The sequence below is a fragment of the Zingiber officinale genome, chromosome 2B, assembly GCF_018446385.1.
Source record: "Zingiber officinale cultivar Zhangliang chromosome 2B, Zo_v1.1, whole genome shotgun sequence".
In the NCBI taxonomy this organism is placed as follows: Eukaryota; Viridiplantae; Streptophyta; class Magnoliopsida; order Zingiberales; family Zingiberaceae; genus Zingiber; species Zingiber officinale.
This window is the reverse complement of record NC_055989.1, coordinates 135206052-135220582: the sequence shown is the minus strand read 5'-3', so window position 1 is coordinate 135220582 and position 14531 is coordinate 135206052. Positions and strand designations below refer to the sequence as shown.

Below are 14531 nucleotides of genomic sequence, written 5' to 3'. Positions count from 1 at the left end.
CTTATTCATGCATTTATTTCTCTATTATTATCTGTCTGCTCATATGTTCGCGGGACCCACCTCGAGCATCGAGGTACTAGGGATCGGGGCAACCCGGTCGCTGGTTGCAGGTGCTGTTGACCAGAAGACTTCGGACGATTTGATCAACATAGAGGACAGTTCACCATCCGGATCATGGAGATGCGGTCAACATTCTAGACGTGTCATTCTGACAGGTTCATCTTCTCAGCTTCCCGATAGGATCAAGAAGGAAAATCAAATATTTACTACATCACAATATAAAAATTATAAAGTCATATAACTAATTACTTTATCAATTAATTTAATCTGTAAAATTATATATGATCAATTATTTCGATATTATTTTTACTGAACTAATTAAGTAAAAGTAATCTTTTTACTTTAAAATCGATCTGATTCTGAACTAGATAAAGACTTCGGTACTTTGTGACAATTGAACTAATAAACTGACTTTTTTATTTTATTATTCTATACTTCGATAATTATCTATTCGAATATCAAAAAATTATCAGCTAAATTCTACTGGTGAGCCAAAGATTAGATTAGAGAAAGTGAGAGGGAATAAAAAACTCATGTGAGTAAGAAGAGACGGATGTAATCTATGGGTGACTTTTTTTTTAATGGTATTTTAGTTGTTGCAACAACAATCCGATTTTGAAACATTTTTTTTGTGATTATTAAATTGGACTCAAAACGGAGGATAGATCTTCTGGTTAAAAAAAACTCAGAGCAGGAGATGGACCATTAGTTACATCATAGGTGTGATTAGATTACAATTCATTGTAATTCTTTTTTTTTGATGTTTATTGTCTTTTCAAGTTATAGTTTGAATTAGGACGGATATCTAAAGATCACTTGGAGGCTCCTCTGCTCAGCACAAGGTTGTCTGACCATTTACCCATAGCCAGAAGCCTCCGTGCGATTTTTGACCATCCGCCCTGATCTAAATTATAATTTGAGGGACAATGAATATAAAAAAGAATCGTAATTAATTATGTTCGAATCATGATTATAATCTAATTATAATTATAAGTGATCCATCTCCTGATCTATTATTTTATATGGACCGAGGATTGAGCTCCTCGTAACATGATTAGTGAATAGTCTCAGCTTATAAAATATATATATATATATATATATTCTATTCATTTTATTTTTTTAATCAACCCATAATTGACACATATTTTAAAAGGGGTCAACTGGTATAAATCACCTCATGTTAAGCCCAAGTGTCCGCTCTTTGGGGAAAAAGACCTCTCTATTTTATTTATAATAACTGAATTGAAGGATCATCAAAATTTTAAACTCTATGATATGATCCTCAAAGTGGAGGTTCAACTAATATAATGCACCTCATGTTAAGCCTAAGTGCCCACTCTTTGGGGAAAAACCCCTCTCTATTGTATTTATAATAAGTGAAGGATCATCAAATTAAGTTTAAAATTCTATATAAGAGGTAATTTTAGTTTAATTTTAATCCTATTTTCTTGATTTGAATATTTATTCTTTTAACTTTTTTGACAACTCTTATTTGTTTGTGCATATATTGTGGTAGTGATTTTTCTTTGTTGCTAAATTGTCACTTCATGAGTGAGTTGAAATCATTTTCGCTTCTATTAACGATTACCATATATGCTCTCACAAATGATGTCCATTGCTATTTGAGAAATGAATCACTCATTGAGTGAGTTGATTGTAAACATAAGAAAGAGATGCTGATAATTATGTAAAATAAAATAAAGTTGATTTGATTTTGAGTTAATTAGTTTACTAAAAATATGAGAGCATTAGCCCAATTAAGCAATAAATTAATAAGTGTACTATTTATTTTTAAAAACTTCTTTTACTCTAAATATATTTTAAAATTTAATTATATAATGATGAAAATAAATAAAAATACTTACCAAAAATATATAACGAGTAGGAAAAATAATGAGGTAGGAAAGTAAATATTTTTGTATTCACTCAATTATGAATCATTTTATTACCTATTTTTTTCATAAAATAGTTCAGATAAATAAGTTTTATTGGCTTTTTATTTCTAATAATTACTAAAATTTTAGATATAAAAAAATCAATTAACGAAGAATCACTGTAGTGCTAACTACCCATCATTTTGTTATATATATATATATATATAAAAAAGTGCTCTCCTGCGATTTGTCTCCTGCAGTTTGGTGCGGCAACAGTGAGTCGGCAAGCCACATCACCTTAGTTAAAATCAGAACTAAAAAAATTAAAAGGAAAGCAAAAAACCAAAGTCGCAGGCTAGGGTTTTTTTTCCCATCACTCGTCGCGAAGGAGGTTTCGTGCGTCGCGGCGCTCCCTCTCCGCCGAGAAGCTTGCCGCCTCCCTCTACCGTCGCTCCTCCCTCTCGCCGAGAAGCTTGCCGCCTCCCTCTATCGCCGAAGCTTGCCGTTTCGCAGTCGCTCCTCCCTCTCTTGCCGCCGCAGGAACAACTTCGCCGAGATGCACGACGAGCTCCTTCGCCGCGACGCACGATGAGCTCCTTCGCCGCGATGCACGATGTGATCCATCCTCTCTTCCCTGAGTGCCCTCTCGCCCGACGCACTCCTCTCCTCCCCACCGCTACATCCTGTGAGTTTGCCCTAAAATTTTCCAAGTTGGACGAGTTGTATGTGACGCCTTGCTTACAATAAAAATTGATGATTTCCATTTCGCAACAACTACAAACATAAACTAAAATAGCGGTTGAAGATTTTACAGAAGTTTACAACACTGCATAAAACGGTAAGCTTGATATAATTTGTTAAGTATCTATTACTACTTTGTAAATTTCAACAAATATTTGATACATCAGTCTTAGCTATATGAGTATTGTTTTGAATTTCCAAAATCTGTATTTTTTGGAAGGAGATAAATCTGTATCAAAGAATACTCATGTTTCAAAGGAAATAAATTCATGCTATGACAAAATGCTTGAGTATTTTTGTTATGACAAGATCGATGACATATTGAACAAATTTGTCACAAATTTTGTCACAGTATTTGTCATAGCAGGATCCTACATCATTGAAATAAGTTCTTGTCATAAATTTGTCATAGCAGGATCTTGATCTGTATTTTTGTCATAGCAGGGAAATAAATTTCATATCGATGCAAATATGTATTCTTGAGTATTTCATGTCACTGATAATGTCCCACTTGTCTTGCTCAGATCTTTTTTCTGCTTTATACTAGCAGGAAATTAAATTATTTTGCTTATGTTATTTTGCTTTAGAAAACTGTTAGTTTGCTTCTTTATTTTGCTTTAGAAATTACATGCTTTGTGTTGCTTTAGAAATTGCATGATTTGTTCATTATTTATTTATTTATTGTCAAATATAATGTAAGGGTGCACAGAAATGGAAGAAAATAGAGTTGATGATCAATAATTCATTCCCCAAGTTGCAGATGATTGAAAGTCAAAAATTGGAATGGAATTCCCATCACTAGAGGATGCATATTCATTCTATAACCAATATGCTCGAGAAGCCAACACTACACCAAATATGACTTTCCGCAGCGTGCAAATATGCTATCCCCAGCGCACATTGCACGCTGCATAACTGCAAGTTGTTAAAAGTCATAAAACATCGACAGCGCACATCGCGCGCTGCGGTTAAAAGCATTCGCAGCACACACTGCACGCTGCGATTAAGAACATTCGCAGCGCACACCGTGCGCTGCGGTTAACAGCATTTGCAACGCGCACCGTGCGCTGTTGTTAACAGCATTCACAGCGCGCGATGCGCACTGCAGTTAAAATATTATACAATTATCACTAATATTTATTTAAAATATATAATTTAAATTTATAATTTATAATTTATCACAATTTATCGATTACTTAAAATAGAAATAAAAAATTGCAAAATACAATAAAAATATGAATACATAATTTTTATTCATCTAATAATAATTTTACAAAGCTCACAAATTTCTTTAAATCAAGTACAAAAATCATGAATTTCTAACAATCAAAGACTTCACTGTCAACAATGTTCCAACACGGCTTCAATTAATATGCATCCAATTATTCCACTTGCCACAAGTGTTTGTGCCATTTTCAAGACTTTTATCTTAGCTTTCATCTCTCAGCTTCATATTTACAATATGATGTCGAGAAACTATGACCAACCTCAATGTCCTCATCTTTATCTTTATCTCCAGCTTTGCTACCCCCATCTCCATCATGAACTGTGCTCATTCTTTTGAGTGTTATCTTTTGAAGTATTTTTATTTTCAAGCTCCTTCATCTTTTCTAGTTCTTCTATCCTTGCCATAATTCGAGCATATTCTTCATCTTCACCAAGCTTTTGCAGATTTTCTATCTTGTAGGTGTGTAAAGAATCTGAAATAGTTTGATTGAAAATTAGAGGGAAGCACCTTGTCTTTCACCCAAACTAATAATATATCATGCCTTACAAATGTGAATATTTACAATATGTATTTACACAACAAATTAAAGTAAGTTGGAATCTCAAAAGTAGTTGCACAAAGAGAACATAGAAGTTGCCAACTATACTAAGAAAACATACATTACAGTATGTGATTCCATTTCAAATAGATCAATATGGCATCTCACAAGAACAATAAGTATATCTTGAAAAATGTTCTAAATCGAAATGTAACAACTAATTATGTGATTCCATTTCAAGCAGAGAATGCTAATGTAGCTTACTATGGATCAAAACGTAACAAGAATACTTGAACCAAAACCTAATCATCCCACGTCTAGATTCATACAACAGAAGGTTAGACCTGCAACTACCATATGCAGCTACATTAGTAAGTCCAGTAGTTATTCCTATGCCTAAGTTGTACTACAGAAGTTGCTAGAAAAGTATAATATATTTCTGGATTTGAAGAATAAGCAAAGTGACTGAACAACATGAGAGAATTCTTTTTCAGTGTAAATCACATACTACACGAAATGTTCACAAAACTTAACTTTGCTGACTAGTCACTTGATGTCGCCGACTATTGCTAATGTATCTTCATCAACAGTATGCTTCAAGCGTTCGATCGCTTTGTCCACTTGCAAACAGAGGTCATTCTCATATGTCCTATTTCATTAGGCTAAAAGAGGGAAAAAAATTCTATCACCATTTTCAGACAATGAAAATTTTGATATTTTTATATGAAAAAAGTGTTTCATGGGTGAGCAGCAGTTTGACAACTTCTCTGTTTCAGTTTGTCCTGACGATTAAAGCAATGAAAGAGATTGTTTGAACAAAGACTCCAATGATCAATCCCCACCATATTCCCTGAGCCACAGCAGCATCATAAACAATTGTTTAGTATTTTTCCTAAAGCAAAACAGATCAAAAGAGTAATTTAAATCTTAGTTTTCACTTACAGTAGTAGCTAAACTACTTGAATCTAAAAACAATGCCGATAGGAAGTCCAATCAGGTAATAAGCACCCACATTTACATAAGCCACTATGGCTTGCCACCCACTTCCAATAGCAACTCCTGCATCGTCCACCCTCATGAACACTTGAAGCAACTCCTGCATCGTCCATTAAAAAAATAATTATAGAGTTTTAGATCAATGTCGTACTAGACAGAATTGGCAACCTCCATTCAAGAAAATGGAGATGGAAAGTAGAGGAGTTAGATTAATGATTGTTGGTGTAGAGCTTGCTCAAGAGCGTGCGCAGTATGAGGACCAACACACTGATGATCAAGCTAAGGATCAAGTTGGTCGTCACCATGACAAGGCCTGCAAACTTAGCGACTCGAGGATACGCAGCCTCCAACTCATTCACTATCCTCACACTGCAACAAACAACCTCTGGTTATTAGTGAATGATTCATGGAGATTGATGCAAGTGCAGTAGTCGTCAAACCTTGCGGCATTGCTCAGGCCGAGCATGATCATGAAGTCCCAATTCCACTAATTCACACTGGAATCGATCACACTGTCAGTAAGAAATTTAGATAGGAATTGATAAGATGTGTGGTCATTGATTACCAGATAGATATGACATTGAGTGAGATCTCCGGATTTAGGAGGTAGCCTGTGATCAGCATGAAACCTTAGACGTGTCAAATCTCCAAGCTGTGATGAATGTGAGTTTGAGCGAGGGGGAAGAGGAAGAGAGGGGGAGAAAGTTGGAGGGTTGACTTACACGAGCATGATGGTTGATGAAACAGTGAGTTTGAAAAAGAGACAGATGCCGGTGAAGGCCTTGACGGAGAGGTCGGTCCAGGTGGCCCTGCAGGAAGGGCTGAGGATGATGTAGAGGCAGGTGGAGAGGACGAGCACCCACCAAGAGATGCTGAGAGTGATGGAGGCACCGAGGAGGCCGAAGTCAAGGACAAAGACGGCGAGCCAGGAGATGAGGATATGGAAGAGGAGGACGACGACGACGATGATGGCCATGGGGTTGATGATGTTCTGGGCCTTTAGGAATCGTTGCATTGGGTAATAAAGGGTGAAGGCGATGAGCTGAGGCAGGAGGCCGCGGGAGTAGATCTGGCCCACCTCAGCGATCGCGTCCGACTGGTCGTTGGCGTTGAGGAAGGAGCCGGAGAACAGTGAGTTCGATCACCCGATCCCTCTCCCTGTCCCTTCCCATGGAACCCTAATTTGACCCCGATCGCACCGGCTACCTTCTCCGCCACGGCTCCGTCAGAATCGAAAACCTCCCCATTCTTTGGCACCTCCTCCTCGTTCTCATCTTCGAGGGTAGTGTGAAGGTCGCCTCAGCGTCGAGGACGAAGGAGGCGAAGGGCAAAGAGGAAGACGAAGTCGCGCAGGGCAGTGGCGTGTAGAGGGTTTTGGGCAGAGGCAAAGTCGTGAAGGGATGGGCGGCGGCATAGGAAGGGTTTGACGGGAGCAGATCTCCTGGTCCGCAAATTGCGGACTAGGAGATGGTCCACTACATGTGGACCTTTGATTTGAATAAACCCCACTTATTTAAAGATGGGGTCCATTCAAATCAAAGGTTCAGATCAGTGGACCATCCCTTGATCCACAATTTGCGGACCAGGAGATCTCTGCTGGGGTTTGACGGATTAATTCTGGTGTGATACATTGGGTTACAAAAGCACTACATTTTTTTTTTTTTTTTAACATCGCATTTTACACACACTGTTAATATTTATATTTTTAAAAATGTGTTGTTAATATTAAATATTAACAATGTATTTTGCACGCCATAAAAAAAATCATTAACAGTATATATTTTTCTGCACGCCACCGTTTATAAAAAAATAATATTATCTACAACACAATTGAGCGTATAAAAATTATTATTAATGACATATCTTAACTATGCGTCGTTAATAACATACTATGGAAAGTCATATTTGTTATAGTGAACTATTAACAACACACTCCACACGTCATTAATATTAAGTTTTAACAACGCACGCTGCATGTCGTAGAAAAGTTTATTGACAGCGTACTTTTTCTGCACGTCGTCGTTTATATAAATATTATACTATCCGCAGCACACATAATTGTGCACGTCGTAAAAATGATTATTAACGGCACGCTTTAACCGCACGTCGTTGATGATGTGCTGCGGAAAGTCACTTTTGTTGTAGTGCAGATTTAGTTCAAGAAATAGCACGAGCAGGAAAAACAAGATGACAAATGAAGTGACATGGAAACAAATTGTATACTTTAAAGAAGGGCATACATATTTAATGCGGAACAATAAACATCCAAACCATAATCAAGTAACAAGGGAAAGAGCACGTGGCGCAATTAGAACGGGTTGTAAGTCAAATATTACATTTGCCAAGAAACAGACGGATCCTAATTGGGTTGTCTGTAACTTCATAGAAACCCATAATCATCCGCTCTCGACTCCATCAAAGGTGCATTTGCTACGCTCACATCGTAGTGTTTCGGTAGCCAAGAAAGCATTGACAAAACATTTTCCAGAAGCCAATGTACCAACTTGCCAACAAATGTGTTATTAGAGATAGAGTATGGAGGCCCTAAGTGGGTAGGTTGCACAGAAAAAGATATTAGAAACTTTGAGAGAAATCTTAGAGATGAACAAAAGGGTATTGATGCTGAAACACTGATTGAATTTTTTACATCTGAGCAAGAAAAGAATTCAGCTTTTATCCTTTGATTACGAGACTGATTCAGATAACAAATTTAGTAAGTGCTTTTTGGTTGATCATGTATCAAGAAGGGCATACAGTGTATTTGGTGATGCAGTTGTATTTGATACTACATATAACACCAATAGATATGGCTTAATTTTGGCACCATTGGTAGGAGTTAACCATCATCATCAGATGATTATTTTTTGTTGTGGATTTATTAGTGATGAGAAAACTGAGTCTTTTATTTGGTTGCTTACAAAGTTTTTAGAAGCCATGCCTAAAGGTGCACCAAACATTATCATCACTGATCAAGATCCTGCTATGACAAAAGCTATTGCACAGGTATTCCCTCAAACAGTGCATCGATATTAGTTGTGGCATATATTGAACAAATTCTCAGAAAAATTAGACCCTTTGACTTTTCGAAACCACTATCACAGCATAAAGAATGTCATTACAAATTCTACAACACCTGATGATTTTGAGAAGTCATGGGAAGAGACTATCGAATGTGCTAACCTAGAGAAAAATGATTGGTTATCCTTGATGTATGAATTGCGACACAGATGAGTTCCAGTATATTTTAGTCATGTATTTTCTGCAGGAATGTCAAGTAGTCAAAGATCTGAAGGCTCATATGCATTTTTCAAGAAATATGTCTCAAATAAGAACTCATTAATGGATTTTATCACCCGTTTTAATAGAGTACTAAGACACCAAAGACACAATGAGTTAGTTGCAGACCATATTGATATAAATGAGCATCCCAAGGTTAAGACAACCTGGCCAATGGAAACTCAAATAGTTAAGCTATACACAAAAAAGAAATGGTTGGAGTTTCAAAGTGAAATGACTAAGAGTCATAGTTATTATGTGCAACAAACATTTACAGGAGTTACATCAGCGGTTTACAATGTGATGAAATTTCAAAGTTCTTCTTCCTCAAAACCAAAAGTGCTCACGCATGACAAACAAAGAGACTACATATCGTGTAGCTGCACGAAATTTGAGTTCGAGGGTATTCCATGCAGACATATGTTAGTTTTTTTTCGTATCAACCAAGTGTTTATTTTGCCTGATACGTATATACTCAAACGATGGACACGAGATGCAAAAGTTGAAGCAATATATACTTTAGGGGAGCAACATTTCATTGATGATCCAGATTCAGAAAGGTATTTGATGTCGAGGCACTCGAGGTTATCCTATAAAGCTTCAGTATTAGTTGATGATGCATCTTTGAGTAATGAGAGGGCAACCTTCTTGGATGAACAATTTGATTATATCTACAACAAAATTCAAGAGATGTCTATTAGTACAACATGCAGTGATAGAAGTCAAAGAAAGAAATCTATTGATGAGGGCATTGGTATTATTGATCCTTCTACAGTAAGAACTAAGGGATGTGGGAAGAGATTAAAATCATCAAAGGAGAAATCAACATTAAATTCCAGGCTTTGTCGTGCATGTGGACGTCGGGGAGTATCACATGACAAACGTAACTGTCCGTATTTACAGCAAGGGTATGAATCGATTAATTTTACATTTTTATTATATTTTAATATATCTTGTATATGACAATGTGTCAATTATCAGAACAATTGAAGATAATAATTATATCAGTCTTGACGACGCATATGAACCTGATTTGGGATCTATAGCTGGTACTATCAAAGTTTTAATTTGTTAAATTATAGTGATTTATTGTTTATTGAGGAAATGAAATTAATAAATTATTTTTATTGTTGCAGGTTCTAATAACATGCGCTAGGATGTTGATTTCTGCAAGTATTTTTCATGGTCATTTATGTGAGCATCTTTATTGCACTGGTTTGTTGATTTCTGCAAGTATTTTTCATGCATTAATCCAATATATGAGTAGAACAAGATGAGTTTGCACGTTTTGTTTTCCCTATAGTTTACAATATGAGCTTGAACATTTTCAATGCCTATGGTCAGTGTGGTTCTTTCCAAATATATATTCATTAAGATTATTTGTTGTTAATTTATGATGTATTCAGATCTTAATTATAAATTGCTTCCTTTTTCTGGATTTCTATATATTTTCAGCTAGCTATTATGTGCTTCCTTTTTCTAGTAGATATGAAGCACATCTTTGGGATAACAGTTGCAAGCAAGAAGGTCAGATGAGGAAAGGGCAGCAAGGTGAGTTGAAAAATGAGATGAAGTGTTTGCTGGAAAGTAATTACTTCAGTTTCATGTGCAGTTTTTGCGTAAACCCTTCTAACTACAAATTGTAATATTGTTTGTTATGTTATTCCTTGTGCCGAATCTCGTAAATGAATACACTTTTTCTGTAGTTTATCTCGGTAAGCTTGCTTTGCACTCAAAAACTCATCTTCATTTATTCTATTTCAATATCTGTTTATCTTTGTCATTTCATCCTCTCAGGGGGTTATGATATGGAGGAAAAAGCTGGTAGGGCATATATCTTGCGGCATTGAAGTATTGGGGACTATCAACACATATTAACTTTCGAGATTGATGTCATGCTGCATCAAACTTGGGGTGACCTTCAACCGTTTTGAGATCTGAAATTTTAGTTCCTGATTTTGCTGATAATTTTGACTATGTAAACTAAAATGGTGGCACTAGAATTTGCAATACTTTATGTGCTTCTTTAATTTGCAATACTCACTATGCTTCTTTAATTTGCAATACTGAATGTGCTTCTTTAATTACCATCGTTATTCACCGCTGGTACTAGAATTCTTCTACACTTTTAGTCTTCATGTCGGTTACCTACTCTTGGACACCATCATAGATGTTCAAATTGGATGCTTTGGGACAAATTTCAGAAGTTCAATAAGATACAAAAAGATGAATCTCATGTTGTTTGTCTCTCTTCACATTATTTCTCTGATCTTGCACTTTGTTCAATGACACAATTTACAAACCCATGTATGGAAATCCTTCTAATGACCCTCCAAATATTGTTATTTCTTTCATTTGTTTTGATGAAAAACTTCTAAATTTGATCATCGTGAGGACTGGACCAGAATGAGGATTTGTACTATTATGTCGTCTCCACAATTGTTTGTCATACAATTCATAGGTAGACATGGATGCATTTGAGTATGAGTCTTGACCAAGATTTGCTGTACCTTGGATTTCTGATTCAATTTTCTAAATTTTGAAAGCTCTTTTGCCACCTCTTTTGTCGTAAGCCTTTCTTCTCCTAAAAACACTAAGATACTGCACGACTAACTTGGCAAACTCTTGAAGTTGTGCTTCTGCATCTTTTCTGACTTGATGAGCGAAAAACTCAGCAACTCTACCCTCCTTCATTGCCACTATGAAGCTCAAAGAAAGACTTCTCTCTGCTCCAGACTCTTCAAGATAGATCACTTTCTTCCCTTCCAGAAGAACCACCCAGGACTATAAACATCATCCTTGTTAGTTAGTTGACATGTTCGTAGCTATTGAGGTCTAAAAAGCCACAAATCCCATATACTAATGTAGCAAACTGAGTCTCATTCGTCGGTACTTTGTTGGAAAATTTCATATCAATGAATTATCCAAGGAGAACTGACAATTGCAATTAGGCAAGTGCTTCTGTAGACTCCATTACAATCTTCAGAGTTTCATGAATAAACTGAAATAAGCTTCCACTGGGGATGAACTCTAAGACCAGCATTGGTGTTCCACTTCCAGGCAACAGTCCAAAAGCTTTACTATGATCATAGGTCTCTTTATTTCCATAGTCCAATTATCGTTCAGGATTCCTTTGTATACCGTTCAACCACCAGCCTCAATAATTTGATTCTTGTTGAACTTGTTTGTTGCCACCACATATAAAAATGAAATTACTTCTGATGAAATGTAAACGACGATGATGACAAACTTCAGCTGTTAGAGATCAGAAGTGAGAAGATTTGGATTGCTAGAACGGAATAGTCATATATAGATATTAAGGATTGGAGTTGATCTCCATCACAATTGTAACACCAACATTATGCAACAATGTTTAATGTTTCCAACACCAACTAACAAATTAATTTTGGTCCAGAATTACAAACATTTAGCCAGTTACATTACAACATAAACATTACTTAACACTAACTAACAAGATGAACTAACAACACAATCAAGATTATGGCTAAGAGAATCAAGTTGACCATCACTGATATCCAAATGAATTTCGGTACTTGGATTATTCTTGGGTTATGTCCATGAAAAGCATTGTGTTCACTTTCAATATTACTAGATGAACTAGTATCAGACGTCAACCACTTTTGCCATCCATGTTGCCTACAGTTGTAATACTATCTTCTAGGATTCTTGGTTGATCTAGAAACACACGCCAATGTTCTTTGTCCGTAGTCCCTGCATGTTACAGGTTGAAGTCTTGTATTTTCAATGCTGCTAAAACTTGATGATGCCATGAAATAGCAAACTAATAATCAAATTTTCATTACTTAAATTAAAATAAATATTATAACATTATGTAGAAGAAATATTGAAGATAATTTGTTATGGAACTAACACTATAGATTATGTTTAGTTAAAAAGAAGACAAGTTGGAGCCCTGTGCTTAACCATACAGAAAGATGAGTAGTGTAAAACGACTTCATGGTAACTTATCATATGAGAAGACATCAAAATCAACCAACCACATGAGCCTTGTGTTTAACCATAAAGCATAACTTGATGTGAAAGTACGGACAGAAAATCTCTGAAGTAAAACCTTAAACTATTTATCTAGGTTAACTAATAACAATAATAGAAGATGCAGGAGCATAGTCAAAGGATTTTTAAAATAACAATAGGTTGTGAAGTAAAGGGTAACCTTAAACTATCAATAAGACAGTTACAAATGCGAGCAAAATGTTGGAAAAGAAATATGTTGGTGCTTGACACCGTGTTGCTAGAAATTTGTTGGTGCTTGACAAATGCGAGCAAAAATTTTAGGGCAAACTCACAGGAGCTTGTCTTGCGTCTCGGTGAAGTTGTTCCTACGGCGGCGAGAGAGGGAGGAGCGACTGCGAAACGACAAGCTTCGATGATAGAGGGAGGCAGCAAGCTTCTCGGTGAGAGAGGGAGGAGCGACGATAGAGGGAGGCGGCAAGCTTCTCGGCGAGAGAGGGAGGAGCGACGGTAGAGGGAGGCGGCAAGCTTCTCGACGGAGAGGGAGCGCCGCGACGCACGAAACCTCCTTCGCGGCGAGAGATGGGAAAAAAAACCCTAGCCTGCGACTTTGGTTTTTTGCTTTCCTTTTAATTTTTTTAGTTCTGATTTTAACTAAGGTGACGTGGCTTGCCAACTCACTGTTGCCGCACCAAACCGCAGAAGACAAACCGCAGGGGAACACTTTTATATATATATATATATATCTCCCCTATATATAAATTTCTCTTCCGCATGGACGATGATGTTAACTTTTAAAGACCAATACCAATATTATTAATTGTCTTTAAATATTAACACTAGTATTAGTTTGAAATTAGTACCACATTAGTTTGAAATCAATAACATCCAACATCATATCGGTGTTAGTCTTTAAAAATCAACACTAATATTAATTTCAAATTAGCATCCGTCAACACAATATTTATTAGTGCTAATCTTTAAAAATCAGGACTAATTTGATATTGGCTGGTGAAGACCAATACCAATATGATATCGACTGATACTAATTGATTGGGTTATATATATATATATATATATATATATATATAGAGGTTAATGGTAGCAAAAAGTGGAATCCGTCATTCCAGTAGCCCCACACAGTTGGCCATACGATCACCTATGGGGAGGTAAATTGAAAAACTATACTTCATCAATACGGAGGAGGATTTTTTTCCTCGACTTTATCGAGATTCGAATCCTTATCCTATGATAACAATTTTGCTCTGTACTATTCAACTCAATCTTATTGGTGACAAATATAAACATATATTCTCTTACTAATGAATAATATATGGGATAGATGGCTACACAAAAATAAACATATATTCTCTTACTAATGAATAATATATGGGATAGATGGCTACAGTAAAAAAAAGAGTAAACTGATAATTTTAAAATTTAGGTATAATTTAAATATTTCAAAACTTTAAATACGTGGTTTGATAATTTGCCTCTCAAATATTCTCTTCGCTTGGTTACGTGGTTCATTTTATATCTATTTATTGATATTCTTCGTCGACGCAGAACGATTAATGCTTATCCAGTATTTGATATGCTCGCATATTTAAATGAATAATTGCTAAATTGAATATACGTGACCTTTATTATTTAGTAATTTTACTATTAGATCCTATGACAACATAATGATAGTGAATGGGACTATTACATCAGTAAGTAAACCATATGACAACAGAATGATAGTGAATAGGAAATTTTGAATTTACTTTTAGAATTGTAGAACTGGATAAATGATGATGCTAAATAAAAAAAATAGATAAAAGGG

At 35.9% G+C, this 14531-nt stretch overlaps 1 pseudogene; it reads right to left on the bottom strand.

Annotated features, from left to right (window-relative positions):
• Positions 1–4066: 4066 nt before the first annotated feature.
• Positions 4067–11407, bottom strand: LOC122048749 (annotated as a pseudogene).
• Positions 11408–14531: the final 3124 nt, after the last annotated feature.